The following is a 23060-nucleotide window of genomic DNA, read 5'->3' on the forward strand; positions in this document are numbered from 1 at the left end:
TCCATGGGCAAATTATCAGTTAGTATTATAGGGTCTCAATGATGCTAACATTTAAGAATGACGGTAAGGAAATGTGTTGGAGAAAGTAAAGGATAAAGGTGAGGTGAAGTCATCTTTGGTACAAAGCCCTAGACAATTTATGTGAATTTAACACATTTAATTCCACTAAAGTTCTCATCAGCAAGTCAAGTTAGGGATATGGGAAACAAAAACATGGGATGCTTAGAATGATTAAATCTTGATGGGCATGTTTTGGAGGAATGAAGGGAACAGGACAGACAGACATGCATACAGGGAAGGACAGACAGACATGCATACAGGGAAGGAGGGCAGGGGAAAAACTCTTTCCATCTGGAATTAGTTGACATTACTTAGATGCGCTACAAGGATCTCGCACACCGCCTTGGTTCCCTCACTGGCGATCACAGATGGTGTAGGGCACCGGCTGTGAAGGTTTCGGTGGCTGGAAATCTCGTCACTAACTCAAGGATGAACTAAGCAGAAAGAAGAGTTGGCTCTGCCACAACTCCATCCACTTAAGTTGATCACACTCTGCACGCTGGAGTATTTTAAGAAATTTATGAAAGTTGCACTTATTTTTGATTGAGAGTTATACATGTCTCACAGACATATGTTGGTTTATTTCGATTTTGATATTTTGCTTAAAATAATTTTCAGTGTTTTCCCGATTTCTATTTCACATAAAGAGTAAATTTAGCCCAAATGAAGGGAGAATGCTGACAAAGCTGACGACTTTTTCACAGCCAAGGATACATAATGCCACACTGCTGGGGGAGGGGCGGTTTCACAGCCAAGTGTATATAATGCCACACTGCTGGGGGAGAGGGCAGTTCTGGAGTTTATGGGGCCTTATTTCTATACATTTTCAAATAGGTCTCAAGTTTAAGGATCAAAGAGCTCTAATTTAACTCCTAATTCATAGCTAAAAGATCTCTGCAAAGCAAATGTGTCCTTTTAAGGTTCACTCTGAACGAAGAATCAGAGCAAAGTCCTGGAGCCCAGTTTATTTTGCTTGGAATTACCTGGGCGAGCACACTTAGCCCTGAAATGAGCTTTTGGTTTTGGACATGCTGAGCCTGTAGCCTCTTTCTCAGCAAGGCTTTTTTGTAGAGAAGATGCCAATCTGGGGCCAGGTCCAGTAGTACATACCCAGAATTGGGTGGGATGCAATCTCTCATCCCTTCTACAGTCACCTCAAATCTTACAGAGAAAGCTGCACTGTTTTTGGCACCGATGAGAAAGTGGAGAACAGTGGTATCTCACATAACAGGGTTTCTGTGAATCTAAGATACGTAAGATACTTCCCCCGCACCTATCATAAAGTGAGAAACCCAGCTACGTGCTTAGATGGTTCAGACTGTCCATGCGGTCACATATAAGATATACGCTAGCAATTGCTCATACTGTATAGTCAATGCCCATTTAAATGTCTTTTTAGAATTAGAATTGAACTGGTTGCTATTATTGCTATTTGTACAACCAATTAAAAAACAAAAAGCAAGCAAACAAACAAAAAACCCGTGGCATTCCAAGTTCCTGTGAGGAACAGAATACCCAAACTTCTTAATGTAGCAAGGCTGAAGGACAACATGGGCATCCAGATAGAATAAGACGGCAAAAAGATAATCTGTAAAATAATGAAATTCTAGATGACATCAGATGTTCCCTCTACAAGAGTGGCCAGCGGACAAAGAGAAGTATGTCGTATCTTCAGGGAAAACAGAGACAGAAGGTATGACCTCCCGCACTGAACTGACCAGTAAAGGCTGTCCTTGGAAGGCAGGAGCTCCTAATAGACACCAGCCACTCTCAGCTCACTGCAAACGCTCACTTGAAGAATCTATGGGCACAGGTCCTCACAGCCTGGTAGACAGCTTGGTATGGGGGCTAACACTAAATGGGTCAGAGCCACTAGAATGGGTTGTCAGGGGATTCTGGAAGAGGAAGGAGATGCCGTTTACGGCTCTAATGGCATCTGGATGGAACTTGAAAGCGGACATTGTATACTGAAGAGTTATCATGCACTATGGGATGAACCCTGGAATTCAGCGCAAGAACTTCCTCTCCCTGGGGCACTTTCACCCTGGCATTCACAAGTCTGGTTAAAGGAAAATGATTTAAAAATAAGCTAACATTTAGGCAGGCAAAAGAAAGGAAAAAAAAAAGGAAGGAAGGAGAGAGGGAGGGAGGGAGGGAGGGAGGGAGGGAATTAATAAAAGAAATCTCAAACAGCTAAGACTGGATTCTTGGAGAGTTTGGGCAAATGGATGACTTTTAATCCTCTTAGATTTTTTTTTCATGACTTTTACATAGCTATTGAAAGTGTTGAAACCTGTGTAAATGCCCGGATATAGGGAAATTAGCACAATTAGGGATATTTCCTGAGTTTGATTCCCATTTACTCAGTGTGATTCTCACAGTCCAAGACATACCTAGAGAACTAGGAAATGCACTGCCAACTGGTTGATCTTCACCCTTGCTGTGCTCACCCACTTCGTTTCAGGTCCCTTCCTTCTTGGATTGGCTCTGAAGCCATGAATCCAAAGGCTAGTAACTCATAATTGAATCACATATTCTGATTTGTCCTTAACTCAAAAACAGGACGATGAGATAAAACAGAACTACAATCAAACTTAAGAGTTCCAAAGGGAAGAGGAAGGACTAAAGTAAGATTTTAAGAAAGAGGAAAGAACTGCAAACACACAGGGCTATAGTGGGGCTGCAATAGGATCTGGTGTTCACTGAGTATTTGGTTCACGCTAAATATCTTCCCCTGGCTATTAATTTGATCTAAATAGTATCTGCTCTCTGAACAAACCCTATGAACATGCTCCACTGTAGCTGCCAGGAGGCAAAATGAATAAAACTCAATGTTTATTCAAGCAAAGATGACAAAAGTGAAAGGCAGTATGTTATACACTAGTAGACCCTGAGCAATGGTACTCAGAGCCATGCTTCCCAGACCAGCATCTGTATCCTCGGGGAACTTGCCAGAAGCATAGATTCTCTGACCCCACTACAGACCCCAAACTCTAGGTATATGGCCCATCTGTGTAAGTGGGGACCAGTGCTCTCGGAGATGCCTATGTGCGAACTGGTGCCCTCGGAGATGCCTAAGTGTGAACCGGTGCCCTCGGAGATGCCTAAGTGTGAACCAGTGCCCTCAGAGATGCCTAAGTGTGAACCAGTGCTCTCAGAGATGCCACCTAGGCTGCGGTCATCTTCCATCTCCTTATGCAAACCACATGACGGAAGGAAAGTGTTTTTTAGCATCTACCATTTCTACTTCAGCCTGTCATCTGAACGTGTATAGCAACAGCTATCCTAAGACTGAAAAGGGGTATCACCACTCCAAGGTAGAGAGGAACATCATCAATCCCAAGGCAACTGAGACAGAATTCCCAGAATGCCAATCTCTCACTAGAGATTCTTCAAACAACAGCTGCCAAAGATGCCACCAGAGAGATGTCTGGTTCCACACTAGGTGTGCCCACCAGCTCTCACCATCGCTGTCTGGCCAGTGAACCACCCAGCATGGGAACTGCCCCTTACAGCCTCCTGTTGAGAGAAAGCACTGGGAGGAAGCCATGTTTTCTGCTTGTCCATTTCAGTGGAATTACAGGCATGTGGGAGACCAGGGCATTAGATTCTCAGAGAGAGAGAACTTGAAATCTCATGGGCCTTGGAAATACTTCATGGCATGAAGCCTCACTCCAAGAAAAATCTCTCCAATTTTGGTTTTAAGTAACAAACTTTAATTAGACATTTTCAAGTTCCTACAAACCGAAAGAACCTTAGATTGCATCACTCTGCTAATTTAGAAAATTATCTCATATTTAAAGAATCAGACTGGACTGCAATCATCATCAATATATATTGGCTTGATTACGGATTGCTGACATTCAGTAACATTCAGATGACCTTTGAAATATTACTTTCTCTTTCTATTAGAAGCTTTTGTGTAAGGTTCTAGAAATGAAAGGCTCATTAGACACCATTAAAATGGGATTTATTCCATATGTGTAACCAATAATCACGTTGAATATTATCCCCTCCTCTAATCAGCTACTTGGAGTGCCAAGAAGTACAAGTTTGTATTGAGAGCAGTAATAAAAGCAAACCTTCTTGATCAGGTTTCTATACCATTGCTAATATCAACACAACCCAAACAGAAAGAAGTCTATGATGCTGGACAGGCTTTTTAAAAATATGCATTTGATTTCAATTACGGCTTGGTGTTTATGACCCTGGGAGGTATGCGCTTTTACAATTCCACCAGTCAAGACCAATTAATCCCATTAGTGCTGGCTGCCACCGTGATATGCAGTAAGAACTGGCCAATGAATTAGGTGCTAGTTTCTATCTCAACATACCACGCGAGACACTAGAGATGAGAAGCTTCCATGGAAAAGTCAGCAAACATTTCTCATGCCCTGACTACAGCCCAGGCAACTTCCATAGTGAGTCTAGGAGGTCAAGTCCCTTTGGATTAACTGCTTGCCTTCAAAGGGTGTTAAGATTTCTTCTGTGACTCTAAAAGAAAAGAGTCCAGGAAAGTAAAAAGGTCCAGTTTACACAGCTGAGAAGCAGCAAGAGCTCTGACGAATACACTCAGCTGACATCTGCTTCTGGAAGTTTCCTTCCAGAGACTCTTCTCAACTTCTTGTTCATGTGAGTCACATGGAAGTCTCCAGATGCATGCCTTTGGCCTTCCAGAGGAAGAATGAGCCCCTGGAGTTCTGTCTCCCAGGTCACGCCAATAGATTTGTTCAATGCTCATAGAGATTATAGTTGGAAATGCAAGTTTCTGGGATCCTTCATGAACCCTATCATCTAAGTATAGTCTACAGAAAGTGTTAGAAAGAGACTGTGTCTTGTTCACCAAGGGACACTTGGCTCCTCTGCTCCAGACCAGTGAATGTCCAAGGAAGACAGAGGACACGTTCTGCATATCCTCACTCACATTTACAACTCGGTCACCCTCTTGTCCCCAGCTCTGTATCCATAGGTGTCTGTGTTACCTTCAGCTGCTGAAAGGAAAAATGTGACTCGACATTCTGTACAGAGCAGCAGTGGCGTCGTCGGAAAATCACTGGAAGTCACCATTAAAATTGTCTTTGGTTCAAGGCTACTCAGGCAAGACTTCCAAAGGTTCCTGGCATCTACGGAGATAGGCTCTTGGCTGTCCATGGCAACCCTTTAGGTGTGACTAAGGGCAGCAGCAGAAAGGGGGAAAGCAGCTATGGCATTTGGCCTCAGTGAGTTCCCAATTCAGCGTGTGTCTGCCACTTCTCCAGCATTCCTAAGTGGCCTATGGTTCTCATTTATCGAGACTTTCTGGAACTATTAAAAATCTTGCAGAATTAATATAAAACCCATTCAGTAATGTTTTCCGAAACAGTACTAGATTCCAGTCATTGCTCCTTGCTTGTTATTCTGGTGTGCAAAATGAATCTATTAACCAGCTCATAAATTCCTTCCTGGCTTGTTGCACTTCTTGTTTTTTTGATTACTAAGAAATCTGCATAAAACAAAGGTCACCGGCATGAGCCTATGTGTATGATTTTTATTGGTTTAAGGCGACTCACTGCCTTTGACCATTTTGGACCTTGGGTACCAGTTGATGGTAAGAGGGTGTCCTAAACGAGGCAGCAAAGGAAATTAAATGAGGCTGGGAAAATGACTCTTGAGAGCCCACGTGACAATGTGGGGAAAAATATGTCACTTCTGTGCCAACAACAGAACCATAATGAATTTTTATGGAAATTATCGTGTCTGGTTTATAACAGTTGAAAGGAACTGGGGTCAAACGGAACCTCATCATGAGCATTATATACACAGCTACAAAAGGAGTCTGGCAAAGTGGATGAAACACAGCTATGCTAAGATGTATGATGCGGCCCTTCCCAGCTCCTCACCACATAAAAGAACACACACACACACACATAAACTCACACATACATGTGTATGTATGTTGTAACAATACAATGTAATAAAATTATAACTTCAAACAAATTACTATTTCTTTGACCAAGTAAACAATGAATACCTGGTTGTGTGGAGATTCCGTTATTTACTGGCACCAACTCCATGCAATCTGTGACTGTTCACAAGAGCATATATTCTTCAGGGAATGACAAGACCACAATAAATGCATTTTGAATATATGCCAGCACACATATACTTATGAGTATTATAATTATTTGTGTATAAATGTATTTGAAAAGCAATTATTTAATTTTCTATGCAGGCATTGCCAAGTACCACATACCTAGGTGTAATTTTTACCCTTGATGGATGCACATTCAAACACTAATAACACAAAAATGATGCTTACACCACCTCCATGCCCCCCAGGTTTTCCTTATTTCAGGCAATCACAGGCACCACTATTTGCTTGAAACCCAGTCTCCCGGCATGGCAGCGATACATGAATATGTGATACTCAGTATGTGTTGAAGACTCCATTTAGTCCGCTCCTTACACATGTTGCATGCAAGCACAAGACTTTGAAATACATACGAAGCAAACAAATAAAAGCAGCATTCAAACACTTCGCAACTCTATGGTATGGACATTTTCAAACTTCAACATATAAGTCAATGCTGACCAATTACTGTGGCCCTACAATCAGTAGTGACCAACTCCCCGCTCCCCAAATGGGCTTCTGAACATCCGACATTTTCCTAGGCTCTGTGGATGACACAGGAAAACAGCAGGCTCAATCCTACCCTACATTTGTGTTCCTAGTACATCCCATGGGATTGCCACAGCCCGGCCAGCTTCAACACGTTCACGGGATTTTCTGTGTACTACAGAGCAGAGGTGAACAATGGGGATGTATTTAGGCAATACATTTTATATGTTCTCTGAGAGCTCTGCCTCAGAAATACATTTCAATATTTAGAAGGCAAAGACGGACTGATGAAGTAAGAAAGAAATAAGCAAAGAAAAGGTGGTTAAAAAAAATCGAAAGCATGAGGTAGAGACTGCAGGTGAAAGAAGGGAAGAGGGGTCGGGAGACCTAAACCTTACCACTTTGTCACGAGCTCCTTCCCTCTTCCCCGCGCCCCACACCCCTCTGGCTCTAGTGCACTCCCCAACTAACCAAGTTCCTTTTTTTTCCCCTGCATGCTTTTACCCATGCAGCGCCCTCTGCTGGTCACAGCGGAGCCTCCTCCTTTGCGAGGCTCTCCCTAGGTTTTAAGCAGGATGTGCTGGATCTGCCCCCCAGGTGCCCACCACCCGGCTTATGCCCAGCAGCATGCAGAAACAGGCTAACTGGATTGTTCCTTTCCTTCATTGGCTGTGAGTTTTATGAGGACAAGGAACCAAGTCTTACTAATCTTTTTATTGCCGGCAAGGTACGGTGCTTATACTCAAAGTGATCACATATGATTTGCTAAATAAATGTTAAATGAAATAAAGAGACTGAACCCTTGGTAAGAAAGCATATTGATTTCCTAGCCTTCCTGGTGTGGTGAAGTCATTAGGGCCTTTTAATTAGGGAGAGCCAGTTACTGCTTGAGATGACATCAAACAGCTAACCTATTAAAAGCTGTAAAATGCATTTATGGGGGTTTAAATATTGGATTTTAATGTCCTGTAGAACTACTGCAAAATGTATATTCAATTAAACTAATATCTATCCAAGTGGAGAAAATACTAATTACAACATATGGCTCTATTTGAGTAGATGCGTGTGTGCTGGATTAGCTCCTTTACTGATGTTTTGAGAAATTTTCAGCAATACTGGTAGAGTCAATGGACTATTCTCCTACCACACCCTTTCCCAAATATGAGCGAAGCATATCCTAACACATTGGAAACATGTTATTATCAATAATAATCCAAGGCGTATAAATATGTGCCTTCCTCATGCATAAAGGAAAAGAAACTGTTATAAACTGCCCTTTTTAAACTGAGCTAATATGCTCAGCAATATGCCAGGAAACAGCCTCTCATCGGAGTTTCTCATGAAGAAAAATAACTTTAGGACTTTGCCCTGAATTGCCCTGAGTCAAGAATCCCCAATGGAAAGGTCCAACAATTTCCCATGCTGTCAACCACCCTACAGTCAACCTCTCTAAATGGAAGACAGCAGTTCAGACCCTAGATCACAGGTCTTCACCGTATAATAGCTGGGGACTCTGTGTTCGGAGTACAGTGCTTTGTCACTAAAGCCTCCATGCCAAATTTCTCGTTGGCAATGGACCTGGCTACCCCGTAATTAATAGTCTTTGATTGTAATGATGAGACGTGTCACTGCCTGCCTTCAGCTTCATTAAGAATTGGCATGCTTGGTTTAACAGCGCTAAGCAATACATTTATTTACTACAGTGGTTCCCAAAATGATAGCTGAATTCTGTCATCTCTTGACTGAGAAACTGTCTGCGGGTTCACACGGAATGTATGCTGACATACATTCAGCAATACAAGCCTCTGAGACAAATTGTTGAAGCCAATTTGCTTATCATATAGGCACAAAGGTGCAAAATGTGTGCGTATGTACTTGTGGATGCAGCCACGGCACATGCTGAAACACTTGCACACACATATTCCATGCAGACTCTACAATAGATGCGCACGCGCGCGTGTGTGTGTGTGTGTGTGTGTGTGTATGTGCATGCACGCACGTATGTTCACACGCATGCTGTGTTTAAGATCTGTGTGCAGGGGTGTAGAAGCAAGAAGGAAATTGCCAAGAGAGAAGAGGAAATTCACACACGAAGAGAAGGGAATAATTTACCATAAATTGGCCCACACTGAGTGTATTCCAAAAAACAGAGTGCAATATGCCAAATTTTTAATGGCTCTTGCTATTCTAGATCTGGCCCTGACGAGCTTTGGAAGCAATGCAAGTGGGCAGGAAAGATGGGATTAAAAAATTATGTCTTTTCACTTTCAAATGCAGAGCCTCCAGCACATGATGGGGGAGGGCAGGAGAGAGTGGCTCGGAAGTCTTCCTGACTTTGCTTTTCTATAAAGTCATCGATTTCTATTATGTATTGCTAAAACAGAAATTCCCTAGCTCTTGCTCAAAACCACCTACAACTAGTCACTTTAGCAGAAGCAGACACGGAGAAAATGGCCGCAGAACCCTGCCTTGGTCCTGGTAGCTTGACAAAGGGTGATGTCCTCAGAGTGATGTCCCCTGCAGCTCCACAGCCTTAGGACTGAACACCCTTGCGACAGTTCAGACTGGGCCATGGAAACCACTCACTAGGTTGCCTCACATTGTGCGCCTCTAGTCCCTTTCCATTCAAGGCTGAGTGGTTCCATGCACGCCTGACCGGCACGTGACAAACAGAAAAACCCTTAATGATTCCCACCTGCTGTACCTCCTCTTTCTAATTTTAAATGACTCCCCATCCTGTATCTGAAGCTTCCCTTCTTGGTCATAGAGGGAATTGCTGTCACCTCCTGTCCCTTCCAGGCATGTGCCTTGATTTATTAATGTGTAAAAAAAACAAACAAAATGACAAAAACTATCAGTAAATCTATGAACTCCTTTCCTGACCTCTGAGATATTAAGACAGTGCTATGCATGCAACAAACTTTGAGCCCTACAATTCTAAGGGGCGCAGGGAGTGGGTGGGTGGGGAGGACCTCAATCCTCTTGGCTATGGCACTTACGTGAAACTGACTCCTTTTACCATGAGAGTTAAATGAGACTCTCCCCAAGATTGTCAAGTCTGAGGAGGATGTGAGCACCCCATCACTTCTAATGCTTTAGCTTCGGTGAGACGATGCAGTTGATTGCTCCTGAATGCCAGCCACCCTTGCTTCTCATTCTCCAAAAACATAAAAGGAATAAGATTAATTGCTTTCAAGCTATTTTTCCTCTGCTATTGTAGCTCATTGCCAGACTTAACTGTGACCTTTCCCCAATAATGCTGGCAAAAAGGTACTTAACATAGAAACTCACAGTCGATGCTGCCTGGACAGCTTCATCGTCTGTTATGTACCTAAACTATCTAGTACTTATTGTCTGTATTTAATAGGTTGGGGGGGGGGGTGTTCGTTACTTTTTTTGTTGCTGTGACAAAACACCATGAGCAAAAATAACTTAGAACAGAGAGCTTATTTTGGCTAACGGTGCTGAAGAAGGCATCCGTAACGGTAGGGAAGGCACAGCAACAAATGGCTGGAGCAGGAAACTGGCCAACCACACTCCCATCCAAAAGCAGGAAGAACGAGAGTGAACTGGAAGTGAAACGGGCTCTAAACTTTCAAAGCCTGCCTCCATTAATGTACTTCTGCCAGCAAATCTACACTTCCCAACAGGTACTCCAGCTCCTCCAAACAGTGCTACCACCAGGGGATCAAGGGTTCAAATACATAGGCCTATGGAGACAGTGTTCATTTAAATCACTGCAGGGGGACATAGGCTAGAGATGTAGTTAACTTGCCCAAGTGATCCAGCTGGTAGACAGCAGGGCACCAAGGAGAATCATGACCTTTGACCGCTCTATTCCCTCCAAAGGGAATGCAAATTCTGGAGCGGAGGGCAATATAAAGTACAACTGGGAACTCTAAGAACCAACTCCATTTTTTATGGTTTTCTTTCTTTACACAATATAAATATTAGGAATTTAAATTCACAAGGACTAGCTCTCCTAAATTATACCAAAGACCCTTACCAAAGTCTACGCACAGAGTTAAGCCATCAGCTATGACTAGAAAGTACCGTGAGCCATATGTTCTTGGCATGATCTTTCTTTTAACTAACTATAGTTCTCAAATTTGGGGAAAATATGTGGTGTGCATCTGTGAGCCACTCGGAAACACTGGCTGCTAAGAAGCAAACGCGAAGTGAGACCTGGGATGAAAGAATCAACAAGAATATTGTAGAAGGACTTCAGGTTGTACATTCAGCCAAACAATGAAAGAACTTATATACAGCATAAGCACTTATTGCTCTAAAAAAAAAATCAATCAATAAATAAAAATAGTGGTCTTGAAATTACTACCAATTCATTCATAGTGGCAAAATTTGACCTTTCTTCACCAACACATACTGTAAAGTAAACTTTACACGGAGAAAGAAAAGGTGTTTTAAACATTGTCATAGTCTAGCAGGAGCGGAAGACATGTTCTTTTATTTTAATTGTCAGGGAGATCCACCTAAATATTTGCTGCGGTACTTCTTATTCCATTGAGTCAAAGCCAGCTTCTTGAAAAGCAAATGCGGTTCTTGTTACTGTTTCCACTGTTGGGCACAAGAGAAGAGACATGTATGTATGGCATTCTAATCCTCATGGCTATCACAACTAACAGTGACATAGAGCACCCCGACCAGAGGCTCCACAGCTCCAGGCCCGTCATCTATTCAATGTCTCTTTTCCAAGGTCTCCATAGTACCTCAGAGGACATAATATAAACCTCAGCAAGGTCTTGTCCCCACCTTGGCTTCTCAGCCCAAGAAAAACACCCTGGATGCTCTTTCTCCTGCCCATCCACCTTTCCTTTCAAATCCTCAAGATTCTCACATACATGAACACCCTCTATTCATCTGAACTGCTGCGGTTGGCCGCCACCCACCTCCTCCTCTAGTCTATAGCAGTGGCCTCTTTCTTGCTGCTTTGACATATTTACTTAATTATCTACCATGTTACTGCTGAAGCAATTTCAGGAAAATTTAAAAAAAAAAAAACCAATGAGATTCTCTTCTGTGTGAAATTCTCCAGAGGTTTCTTGAGGCTAGCTAGATCCCTTAAACCTTGCCATGGTGCATAAGGTCCTCCCTGATACTCCTTGTCTTTCTATAGGAGTACCTATATCATCCCTGAGGTGAAAAGTCCCTCTTGAATGCTGTGATTATGTTTTACTGCCATTGCTTAAAAAAGAAGCTGCTTTGGCCTATGGCAGGACAGAATATAGCTATGTGGGAAATCAAACAGAGATATGGGGAAAAAGAAGGTAGAGTCAGAAAGATGACAGCAGCTGCCAGGGAAGCAAGATGTGAGCTAACAAACAAGCCATGAGCCTCATGGTAAAACAGAGAATAACAGAATGGGTTAATTTTGTTGTAAGAGCTAGTTAACAATAAACCTGAGCCATCGGCCAAACTTTCATAATCAATATGAGCCTCTGAGTATTTATTTGGAAACTAGCGGGTGGGAGAGAAACCTCCAGTTACACATTCTCACCTCTCTTATTCCTCCAACCACAGCTTCACCTCTCTTTTTCCTCTAGCGACAGCTTCTCATAGGCACATGGCTCTTTTCTCTCTCGGGGCATTTGCACAAGCTGTTTCCTTCCTTTACTGGGAAAAATGGTTTCCTCCTATTTGGCTGGTTAAACCCATGCACCTTTTAGATCTTAGCTAAAATCCTTCTTTTATTTAAAAAAAAAAAGCATTCTTTGTCCCCACAGTCAAATTTAGTCACCTACATATATACAATTATAACATCCTCATGGACCTATCAGCTTGTTTTTTCCATGATACAGCAGCATGTCTTTCATTTCTAACACAGCGAGATTGAGTCATGTAAACCTTCCACTCCTAATCCCACTCCTCTCTGCCTTTCCCCTCTCTAGGACTCAAAATCTACTCAGAACAACTGCACATCCTGCCAAACAGTTCTAATGAACAATAAGAAACAATCAAAGATGAGAACAACCCTAAGGTCTAAAGACAAACACTATTTTTGAAACTCCCAATAATTTCTAAGTATTATATGAAATGCATGTTTTTCTAGATTCTAGCTGTACACAGAGAAATATCTCAACTGGTTTTGAGAAAGTTATCCACCAGGGAGATGAATAAATAGCCTCAATAAATACTTACGGTGCAATTACACCCAGCAATAAGTGACAATAGGTCTTGCTTTATTGTGATCTAAAAATTCTAAGCCCAATTATTTCAGTTGCTCGGTAAATAACATTGAAGGATGTGGCAGTAAAGCAACTTAGGGACACACTGTATTAGTGAATGTTAATGGTCCTTTATATGTCCACAGAGCAACTTCTGTTTCTTCTGTAGGAAAAAAAGGGCTTATTTTTTTCTTAACAAATTAAGAAAAAAAAATGAAGAAAGCTATCCATGAGCTACAGCCAAGAACAAAAGGAAAGCAGGGAGGATTCCTTTTGATCTTTCAAGAATGGTGTTTAGTTAAAGAATGTACTCTGGACTACAGACAGAAACATGAGCATTTGAGAACAACAACAACAACAACAAATCACCAGTAGTTGGTTTTCTAAAGATACATTTGTAAGAAGAGATTGAGTAGGTAGATAGATAGATAGATAGATAGATAGATAGATAGATAGATAGATAGATAGATAGATAGACAGACAGACAGACAGACAGATAGATGATACATACATAGATGATAGAAGATAGAGGATGGATAGATAGATAGATATAGGTGAATGAATGGATGGATAATAGATAGTATGAGAATAAGACAGAATACAAGAAAAGAAGGATCTATCCCTACAGCTCCAAACTTCAGGGGAGACTGACACTGGCTTTAATGCAAGGGGTCAGCTTCTGACTTCTTTTAGAAAGCAGAAGCACTACAAGTAATTGGTATAATTAGCAGTTTAGATATGCAAATCAAATTCAAACCTGAAATGACTGAGATGGAAAAGGGAAGGAAGGAAAGAGGAGGCATAACCCACAAGTTAAGAAATTCGACTTGACCCTGGCCTTTTCTGGATGTTACAGAAGACCTGAAGATCAGTCTGACAGCTGTCAATCTGACAGACTTGAAGACAATCAGGGAGACCCAGAAGCTGCCTTGTCACAGGTCCCCCAGACCAAGGCAAGCTGGAGACAAGAAGGTAGGTCTGGATGCTCTTGGCAACAAGCTCCCTGGGGTCATGCTGCTGTTTCTCTACTACGAGTAAATCCTTTGAACTTTTGGTACCCACCCCCAAAACAAAATCATGTTTTTATTTAAATGTGCTTGTTTAGGAGGGGGAATTATTACTATGTTTGAGTATTTCCTACTGGGAAACAGCAGAGGATTTCACAGCCTTCCTGTGTACCCATGCCCACATGAGCCAAGAGCCTCCAGAGAACAGTTGGGTCAGGGCAGGTGGTGGGGTGGGGTGGGGTGGACATTGACACTAACCAGAATTCTAGACAAGGCTCAGTCTCCACTTTCTCTGCTAGGGCCTTTCCTTCCTAACCATCTGCTGAATGGCTCACTTCTGAATTCTGGATCTGTCACGACCATTCCTGTTTCCAGAACCTAACCATAGTGTCTAGAATCTGCCAGGTTTCCAAAGCATAAGAATGTATAAAATCTGTGTTTGATGAGCAGCAATGGGTCAATTCTGTCCTAATGCCGAAACTCCTCTCTGCTTCATCATTTATTTAGTGGTCCCCAATCAACTGCTAAGAGTTTATGCAGCAATCATTGTGTGGAGATGGCCCACAGACCTGAAGCAATAACGTACCAAGTGGTATCCAGGGGCAATGGCTGGATTTTTGTTTCCATAATTCTCCTGCTCTGATGCAGTAGGTATAGGTAGGGCCTGAGTAACATCTCTAAAGCTTTCCAAAAGTATGCTAATGACACCTGTTCTCAGGCAACAGTCTGTAACAGTGATGATGTCCCAGAGGGTCTAACCCAAGGACAGTGAGGTCCCAGGGGGTCTAACCTGAGCGCAGTGAGGGCCCAGAGGATCTAAAATATAGACAGCTGATGTGGGATTCTCCTCTATATGCTATGAATGTTTTATTGCCATTGGTTAATAAAGAAGCTGCGTTCGGCCAATGGCTTCACAGAATACAGCCAGGGAGAAAAGACACAGAGAGAGAGTGGGCAGAGGAGAAGAGAAGCCATGTAGCCACCAGAGGATACAGATGCCCGGGAACATTACTTGTAAACCATGAATCTCGTGGTAAAATATAAAATAATGGAAATGGATTAATTTAAAATATAGGACCTAGCTAGCAATATGCTTAAGTGATTGGCCAGGCCGTGTTTTAATTAATGCAATTTATGTGTGGTTAGTTAGGCCCTTGGCAGTCAGGAAACAAACAAGCAGCCTCAAACTACACACAACTCAGATATTTTGCATTAAAAAATTAAACTGTGAGTCTGCCAGAGGTGGAGCACACCTTTAATCCAAGCACTAGGCAGGCAGAGACAGGAAGATCTCTGTGAGTCCAAGGACAGCCTGGTCTACAAGAGCTTGTTCCAGGACAGCCAGGGCTGTTACACAGAGAAACCCTGTCTTGAAAACCAAAAGAAAAAATAATTACATTGTGATTGTCACCTAAGTAGATTCTGGTTCAGATATTCTTAGCTGGGAACAGAGATTCATCATTCCTTGGTTGTCTCTAGTACTCAGTAATATCAACTAAAGAATTCTCTGATGAACACTACCTCTCATTGCTAGGTTTAGCTATGTCTTACTGCTCTAAAGAGAGATTCAGTTGCTCCACGGGTCCTTGGCCAGGAAAACTACATGGACTCAGATCGAAAGGGGTGCCTTCCGAGTGTGTAATGACCACGCTGAAGATCAGTGCCTGGGTAGCACTTGGGGCTCTATGGTGTGCAAAGGTTTTTCTTTATGAGAGCTTCTTCCCTGTTATGTTGTCACTATTTCACAGATCTTTGTTTTCAACAGCTTCCGAGCCACCGTGGAGAGCTTGAAATGGGCTGGCCAATACTGATTTGGGATCTTTATATTGATTTCCAGACCTCTTAGCAATTCAGAGATGCCTTGTGATGAGATCGCTTCTGCTGCTCCCTGAAACAATGGCACAGTTACACAGGTGATCTCCGCAGGCTGTATCTAGTATTTTTCATATAAGGATCTCGCCTCATCTTGCAATGTAAAGAGCTCATCCATGTTTAGTGATGTTTCCACGGATTAAAAAGCAGTTTAAAGTATCTTTTTTGATGACAATTCTTTCTCTAGTTCTTTCTGTTGTCTCTCCTTGAGGAATATTGCCAATGGTAATTGCATTTGCTTATTATATATGTCCCTTTCCTACCCCACAGAGAGAGACACACAGACACACACACATACACTTGCTGAGAAACGTCAACATGTTACTTTATGTCTATAGTATACCAATCAACATATCAAAATCCAAATTTAGAAGCCTAATTCACAATACCACTTTCCTCCCCTCTTCTCCCCCTCACTTGGAGTAAATGAAATTCAGCCTTTGTTGGAAGGAAATGTAAAATGTGTTTCACACATATATTTAACACTAATCTGTTCTCTTTACCTTAATTATGCTTTGAATTTCTGTGGAATCTTATATTCCAGGAACTGAATTTACTTTTATAAATATTCATTGATTCTTTTCCATCTCCAGTTAAACTGCTGCTAAACACTACCTTCCATTTTGTACTTAGGGAAACTGAGGCACCAGGGAGGAATCTATGGGTTGCCACTTATCAGACCTGCAAAGACAGGAAAAGTGGCTTAAGAATGTCCAGGCCGAAGAAGCGCTGCTCTCAGATATAAGGATACAATACAGGTTAAACCAGAAGTAGCCTACACATGTCATAGGCACAGTTGCATTCCTTATTTTGACATCCCTTATTTTGTCTTCTCCTCGGTACTGGAGCAGGGAGCAGCAACAGAATAGCTGCCCTGTGGCCAAGGAGAAATGATTACAGAAAAGAACAGCTGGAGAAAACAAGGCGAAGTACTTGGACTTTAGTCAGTGGGAGTCCATCGCAGTAACTAATGGGCTAAGAAGGTTTCTTTCTTTTTTTTTTTTCACCAAGTAATCCATATGCAAATTTCCTGCAGCATTCAATATGCACCTCCAAGCTCAGTAAATGTTTTCTATTCTTTTCCGCTTAGCTCTCTCAGCTTTTTCCAATTAGGCCCAGTTTATTTCGAAGGAAAAAGAAGAAAGAAAGAAAAATGTCTAAAGCAAGGATTAAGCTGTGTAACTTATGGAGAAAAGACGAATATTAGACATTCTCTCAGGACCTCGAGGATGCATTCTTTCCCGTCCTCCCTGCTGGGATGGGTAATGAGAAGAAAGGAAAAGGGGCCGAAGCTGTTTTCCTTCTTTTGGTTTGTTCAGTTGAAAACATGCCTTTGACAATCTGCAACGGAGTCCAAAATGCATGACAATTCAGACAATGGTGCTCAGGGGGTCAGCCAGTGAGTAAAATAAAAAAAAAAACACACGAGGGATGTGAAGCCCCAGAGGACCCACACACAGGAGTTCTGCAGCAGCAAGAGAAATCAGGAACTGGGGAGACCAACAAGGGTGGAGAGGGAGCACCAGGGGCTGGGGTGAGTAGCTGTGTCACCAGAAGGAGCCCGGATGCTACTAGGGATAATGTCTCTGAGGTAGGGAGAAGCTGTACGCCATTCTAAATTCCAAAGGAAAGAAGGGGACAAGTTCCATCTGAGGCCTTGCACACTGGGAAACAAACAAACACAACAACCTTGAACCTGAATTCCAAAGACAGGAGGGAGGCATCCTGGTGCTAGGAAAAACTACCTTTGGAGCCAAGAATAGCCTGCCTCAGAGCCTGTCACGAAGCCCAAAGAAATAATCTGTGATATTTACCAATATGAAAGCATCAATACCCATGACGTAAGCGGGGCTGTAACCAGCAGTTAGGACTGGCACTGGATTAAAGAGCAGGAAATAGCTGAGCTGTTTCCAGGACTGTAGAATAGATTCTTACCTAAGGAAGGCTGTGAAGAGTCAAGCAGAAAAGATACCACAATGACAGCTGAGTTTCCTCGCCCAGAATTTAGGGGTCCAAAAGCCACGGGGAAGAAATGATTAGTAAATTATAATTTGAGAACAGAGCGTTCACCTGATGATTACGTAACACATTAAGCTCTGCAGAAAACCTCCTGAGGGAAGTCAGAGCACGGGGAGGGAAGCCTAGAAGAAGAAGGGTGTTGCCACACGCAGCAAAGAGACAGCTCCTTTAGTGGCAGCTCTGAGAACACTGGGTGGTGGGGGGGGGGAGGGATGTGGAATGAGGGGTATATATGTGAGCAAGCGACTAGGGCCGTACCCACCCCTGATTAGTTCTCACCACACAGGACATGATCTGTATTTAAGGAGGGAAGAAAGGAGAGGTGAAAAACTGGAGCAGAGAAGAGAAGGAGGGGGGACAAAGAGAAAGGAAAAGAAAGAAGAAAATACAACCAAGCGCGAGCAAAAGGAAGACAGGGCTTCTTTAACTCCGGGCAAACCATCTGCTTACGTCATCTGTGCAAATAGCTCTTTCTAGTAACATCACCCAGTGGCCATTTACAAATGTTAAATTTCCTTCTTCGGTGTACCAGGAGAGGAGAAGAAAGCGAATCATCTCCAATAATGTTTCTGATTCCAAGTTCCAAGACACAGTGATGCACTCAAATTTCAATTCCTTAAGTCTCAAGCTTACAGAAAAAAACCCAAATAAAAGTCTGCCAAAAACCCAGGCTGGCTATTAAAATGTTCCGAGCAAGCACCATGGATGTGAGACTATAGATGGTTTCCAGGGTATCCAGATCAGCAGAAACGCCCTGGCTGGAAGCCTGCAGATCACCGTGAACAGGCTTTGAGGCCCTTTGTCAAATTCTGGGGGAAAATCAGTCCTCAAGAATAATATTTTTGACCTGTTAAATATAGGCCGTTCCCAGAAAGCCTATATTTAGGCTTGGAGACACCCCTTGGGTTCTCGGCCTATTCTTCTAACACTACACAAAATCCGATGCCTAGCTTTAGGGGGAATCCTAAGACACTGCATGGAGGGTGTTTTTCCAACTTGCTCTCGTGGTCCACTTGTATATTCCCCTCTTTTCATTACCCAAATACCTTCTGCCTGGAGCCAACACTGCAAAATTCCTAAACGGTAATTCTATTACAGAACAGCCCTGGCCTGTAGACAAGGGCCCCAGCTGGGACTTTGCCTATTCAGTCTTTTGTTTTGTTTTGTTTTTAACTTTTTCTTCTGCAACTTCACTGAAACACGTGAGTTCCCTGCGAAGAAAAGGTCTGAGTCTCCGTGTCCGTGTTCAGGATTACCAGAAGCATTCGGAACCCCACACACTCACAGGGAGCTGGCTAAGCCGCACGCCTTCCCTGGCAAGCCTGGCAGAACTGCATCCTCAAGACCTTGCCCGCAACTCACAGCATGGCAGAGCAGTGGGCACCAAGCCCCAAAGAGCTTCCCGAGGTGCCTAAGCTCTCTGCCTCCCACAGTGCCCGAGAAGAGCCTCTCAACGCTGCCACTATCTGTGCACCTGCTCCTTCTTTGAAGGTGTGGCCTAGGGGTCTCAAATGGAAAACAGGATAAAATAATCATCAGGCTTAGAGCCTTTTCTCGGAGTATTTTACACTGCCTACACATTAAACCTGTTCTTGTTTACGCGGTAATCAATGTATTTGGATTGAATAACACTTCCCCGGTTTGACTGTGCTGCCAATTAATGTCTTTGCTTTCACCTTTAAAATTTGTGCCTTTAAAAGAAGATTTTAAAAGTTGCTTTTGAGGTATTGAGGATAAGGCAGGCACGGAGGCTGTGTGTGCAGGAGAACAAAGACCCAAACTACAGGGAATTGCAAGATGAACCAGGAGACGGGATTTGCATATTGCAGACAAGTTAACCAAGAGATTTACAAGCAGCCCCAAGGATACACCACCAGGACAGCACTGACACTGAATTAGATCCTGGCCCTGGCAGCCGCACTAAGAAACAGAGGATTTAAACAGAAGCCATGTTTGAAACATTGCTAGTAGTCTGCATACCTTCTGCATACCAGGGATCCGGAAAACAAAACACCCTGAGCACCTTTTCAGTGAGGTTTCTTTAATACTCATTCCAGACCTAGCTCAGAAGCATGAGAGAAAGAATTTCTGATTTTTCTTTTTTTTTTTGTCGTAAAAATCAAACGTTTATATTACCCGTGTAAGTTCATACGAACACACCATCGATGACGTGAGACTGGAAGATTGCTCTAAATGACCAAACCAGTCCCTCTGAATGTGGTCAACAGTTGCATGGCTGGGGCAGACTGAGGGGCCACTGGTAGTGGCACCGGGATTTATCTCTACTGCATGGGAACCCATTCTCTTTGGATGTATCCTTGCTCAGCTTAGATATAGTAGGAAGGGCCTTGGACCTCCACAAAGCAATGTGCCTTACTTACCCTCTCTTAGGATTAGATTGAGGTGGGGAGGGAGGGTATGTGGAAGGAATCGGAGAAGGGGAGGGAGTGGGAATTTGGATTGGTACTTTTAAAAAAATCTAATAAAAAAAAAGATTGCTCTGCATGGAATACCTTGGCACAAACCAGGAAGTCTCTTGGGAGAACGGATGAGAGTCCCAAACAAAGGGATTATGGCAGTTAGTGAGCACTGGAATTCTGTGCAGCAAACATCAGGACTCTGCAAGCTCCCCAGAAAGAATTGCTGGTAACAGAAAGACGTTATTCCTCCCATCAGGCCTATTGCTGGTCTGCCACCACGATGGCACAATATTGCCACCCATCCTGGCAATTCCCTGGAAACAGACTTCCGAGGTAAATGTCTGCACACAACTGCCCAGCTGTGAAGTAAACAACTGTTCAGTTGAGACTCTTCATGAATGTTCATGTGCCCAACCTAACGTGTAAAATAAAGAGGCATTCTGAAGAACAGGGAAAGAGAAAGGGCCATTTTATTAAATCTCTAGTATATGCCAGATCACGGAATCTGATATATTCATAAAAGTTCCCAAGCTGATTTTCTTTAGATATGAATTACTTAGACCTCTCTTACAAGGGAGAGCAGTGCAGATGGAAGGAGAGCAACTAGTGATGCCTAGAAAAGAAGCTCATTCTTCCTGCTCTACTCTTTAATTCCTAAAGTTCTTAACAGGCTTTTTGTTTTTTGAGCGCAAGATCTTGTCTTAAACTTTAGTCCTTCACTTAATAAACAGAACTTGAGCTTGGAGGGGGCTGGGTATCTCAGCAAATGCAGATGAATGGGACAGAGCCCCCGTCCTCAGGAAGCTTGTCTAGCATATGGTTAGGCAAACAAGCCAAGAAACTCAATACAATTTGATGTTAAATAAAATAAAGGTCTATGTGATTCTAGAATGATACCACATAAGAAGCAACTCTGGAAGTGGGTATTAAAGTATAAAGAGGAAATCAGTGTGCTGGTGCTAAGAGAAATTTAGTAAGAAAAAGTAAGAACCTCCAAGGTCTAAAGGTTGGAATACAGACCATAGCGGCAAGCTACAAGAGAGCCCAGTAAGCTTTGGTGAAGAGTGTCTGCACTAGATCACAGGAGGACATTTAAGTTGAAACAAGGTCATTATGATGGGTTTGAACACAATGTTTCTGGTGACTTCAGTGAGATAGGAAATCTGGACCCTTAAGAGCAGCGGTTCTCAATCAGTGCCTCATGACCCCCTTGGAGGTCATATAGCAGATGTTTTCATTATTGATTCGCAACAGTAGCAAAATTACAGTTAGAAGAAGCAGTGAAATAACTTACGGCTGGGGGTCACCACAGCATGAGAAACTGTAATAATGGGTCAAGCATTAGGAAAGAACCATTGCTCTAGAGACACACACAGAGGGACAATGATGTGAAAGTAAGTAGCATCGTGTACAGATGATATGAAGACATCTATCTGCAGGGATAAGAAGGACAGATCCTTCCACCGCTGTCTTCAGAGGAATCCCACACTGCTAACACGTACACACTAGAAACAGTCTTCGTGCTGGCAGGCATTGAGTTACTGCCTGATATTCACAAAGATCCTGACACTTAGTCCACAACAGAGTAAAGAAGATGTTGTGTGTTGGTGTTTGGCTACTAACTGATAATCATGTATCTCCTATACACTCTAATGAGGTAGACTTGATTTTAGGACTTAGCGCCCTAGGGCAGATGAGGTAAAACTAGCCTATGGTATGAGAATAGAATTTGCCAATAGTGAGCTGCGTGCCGTCCACTGGAGCCTCACAGAGATTGCCATTTTGTTCTTTGTCCAAGTTTTTCATAGGAACATAGTTTGAAAGATCCAGTCGTTTCTTTCAGTGTCCTGATGTCCCGCCAAACCAAATTCAACTGACTGAAACATTGTCTGCTGATGCTTTTGTAGCGCTAAAGAAGCAATGGCAGCTTCCATCCCTCTGCTCAACGGTGTAATTGGCCTGCCATAGAGAATTGGGAAATTTTTAACACATTCCCCATTTGGCTGAGCTTACCAATTATTCCCCAGTTGCTATCAGAGCCACAGACTTTTCTTTTTGGGGGTCATTAAGCTTGTCAAAACGAATTTGTCACCACAACTGCTGACCCTCATTGCTCTGACAGAAATGCAAGGATCACCCTCAGTAGATGCTTACATTTCAAGAAAGTAAATGGCTTGTCAGGCCCTGCTCTGCTCTTGCCGTATAGATGATAGTGGCCCTTTGGCCCCAGAAGACGTGGAAACAGTATCCTGTAAGTGACATGGGTCATAAAAGCCATGTACTAATCATTTTGCTGTTACAAAAGAAATAAACATGTGAAAAGCATAAATGCCTGGAATACAAGACTGAACCTGATATCTGACAAAAATATGCTGTTCTCCAACTATGACAGAATCTGAATATATTACACCATCTCTCCATGCAACCACCCAATGGAAGTCAGGTGGAATTAAACATGCCATAAATCATGGGTCCTTAATAAGCCAGTCAGAATAACATTCTTTGAAAGTTTCTTGATTGTGAATGCAAAAATATTCTAAGGTCTAGGTTGCCAACATTCAAAAGGAAGATGGAACATTTCTCTGAGGAAACAGCGTCCCACTCTGAAGCCGTCCTTTGTGGGCTCGCCCATGCTGAGCAGAGTTCCCCACCATTTGCTCAAGTTGGCAGTTGTAGGAAGACTGCACACGAGACTCTGCATAAGCAGACAAAGCAGTGAACAGGACTATGACTTCCAAAACTACGAGGAGGACTTTAGTGACTGCCAGATATTGAGATATCATGAAAAGTTGCAGTAACTCCTTCAGGGTCCAGGGTTCCATTTGATCTTCATGAACAAAAGTAGCTCCAAAAGAAAAAAAAGGGACTTTGTTCCCAAGGCATCTTGATAGAAACATGGAAG

At 42.7% G+C, this 23060-nt stretch overlaps 1 protein-coding gene across 4 annotated transcripts in view; it reads right to left on the reverse strand.

Annotated features, from left to right (window-relative positions):
• Glis3 (GLIS family zinc finger 3) overlaps positions 1 to 23060 on the reverse strand; it is a 420852-nt gene that overhangs the window by 98109 nt on the left and 299683 nt on the right. The window lies entirely within an intron of this gene.

Source organism: Microtus pennsylvanicus, chromosome 5 (genome assembly GCF_037038515.1).
Source record: "Microtus pennsylvanicus isolate mMicPen1 chromosome 5, mMicPen1.hap1, whole genome shotgun sequence".
NCBI classification, from domain to species: Eukaryota; Metazoa; Chordata; class Mammalia; order Rodentia; family Cricetidae; genus Microtus; species Microtus pennsylvanicus.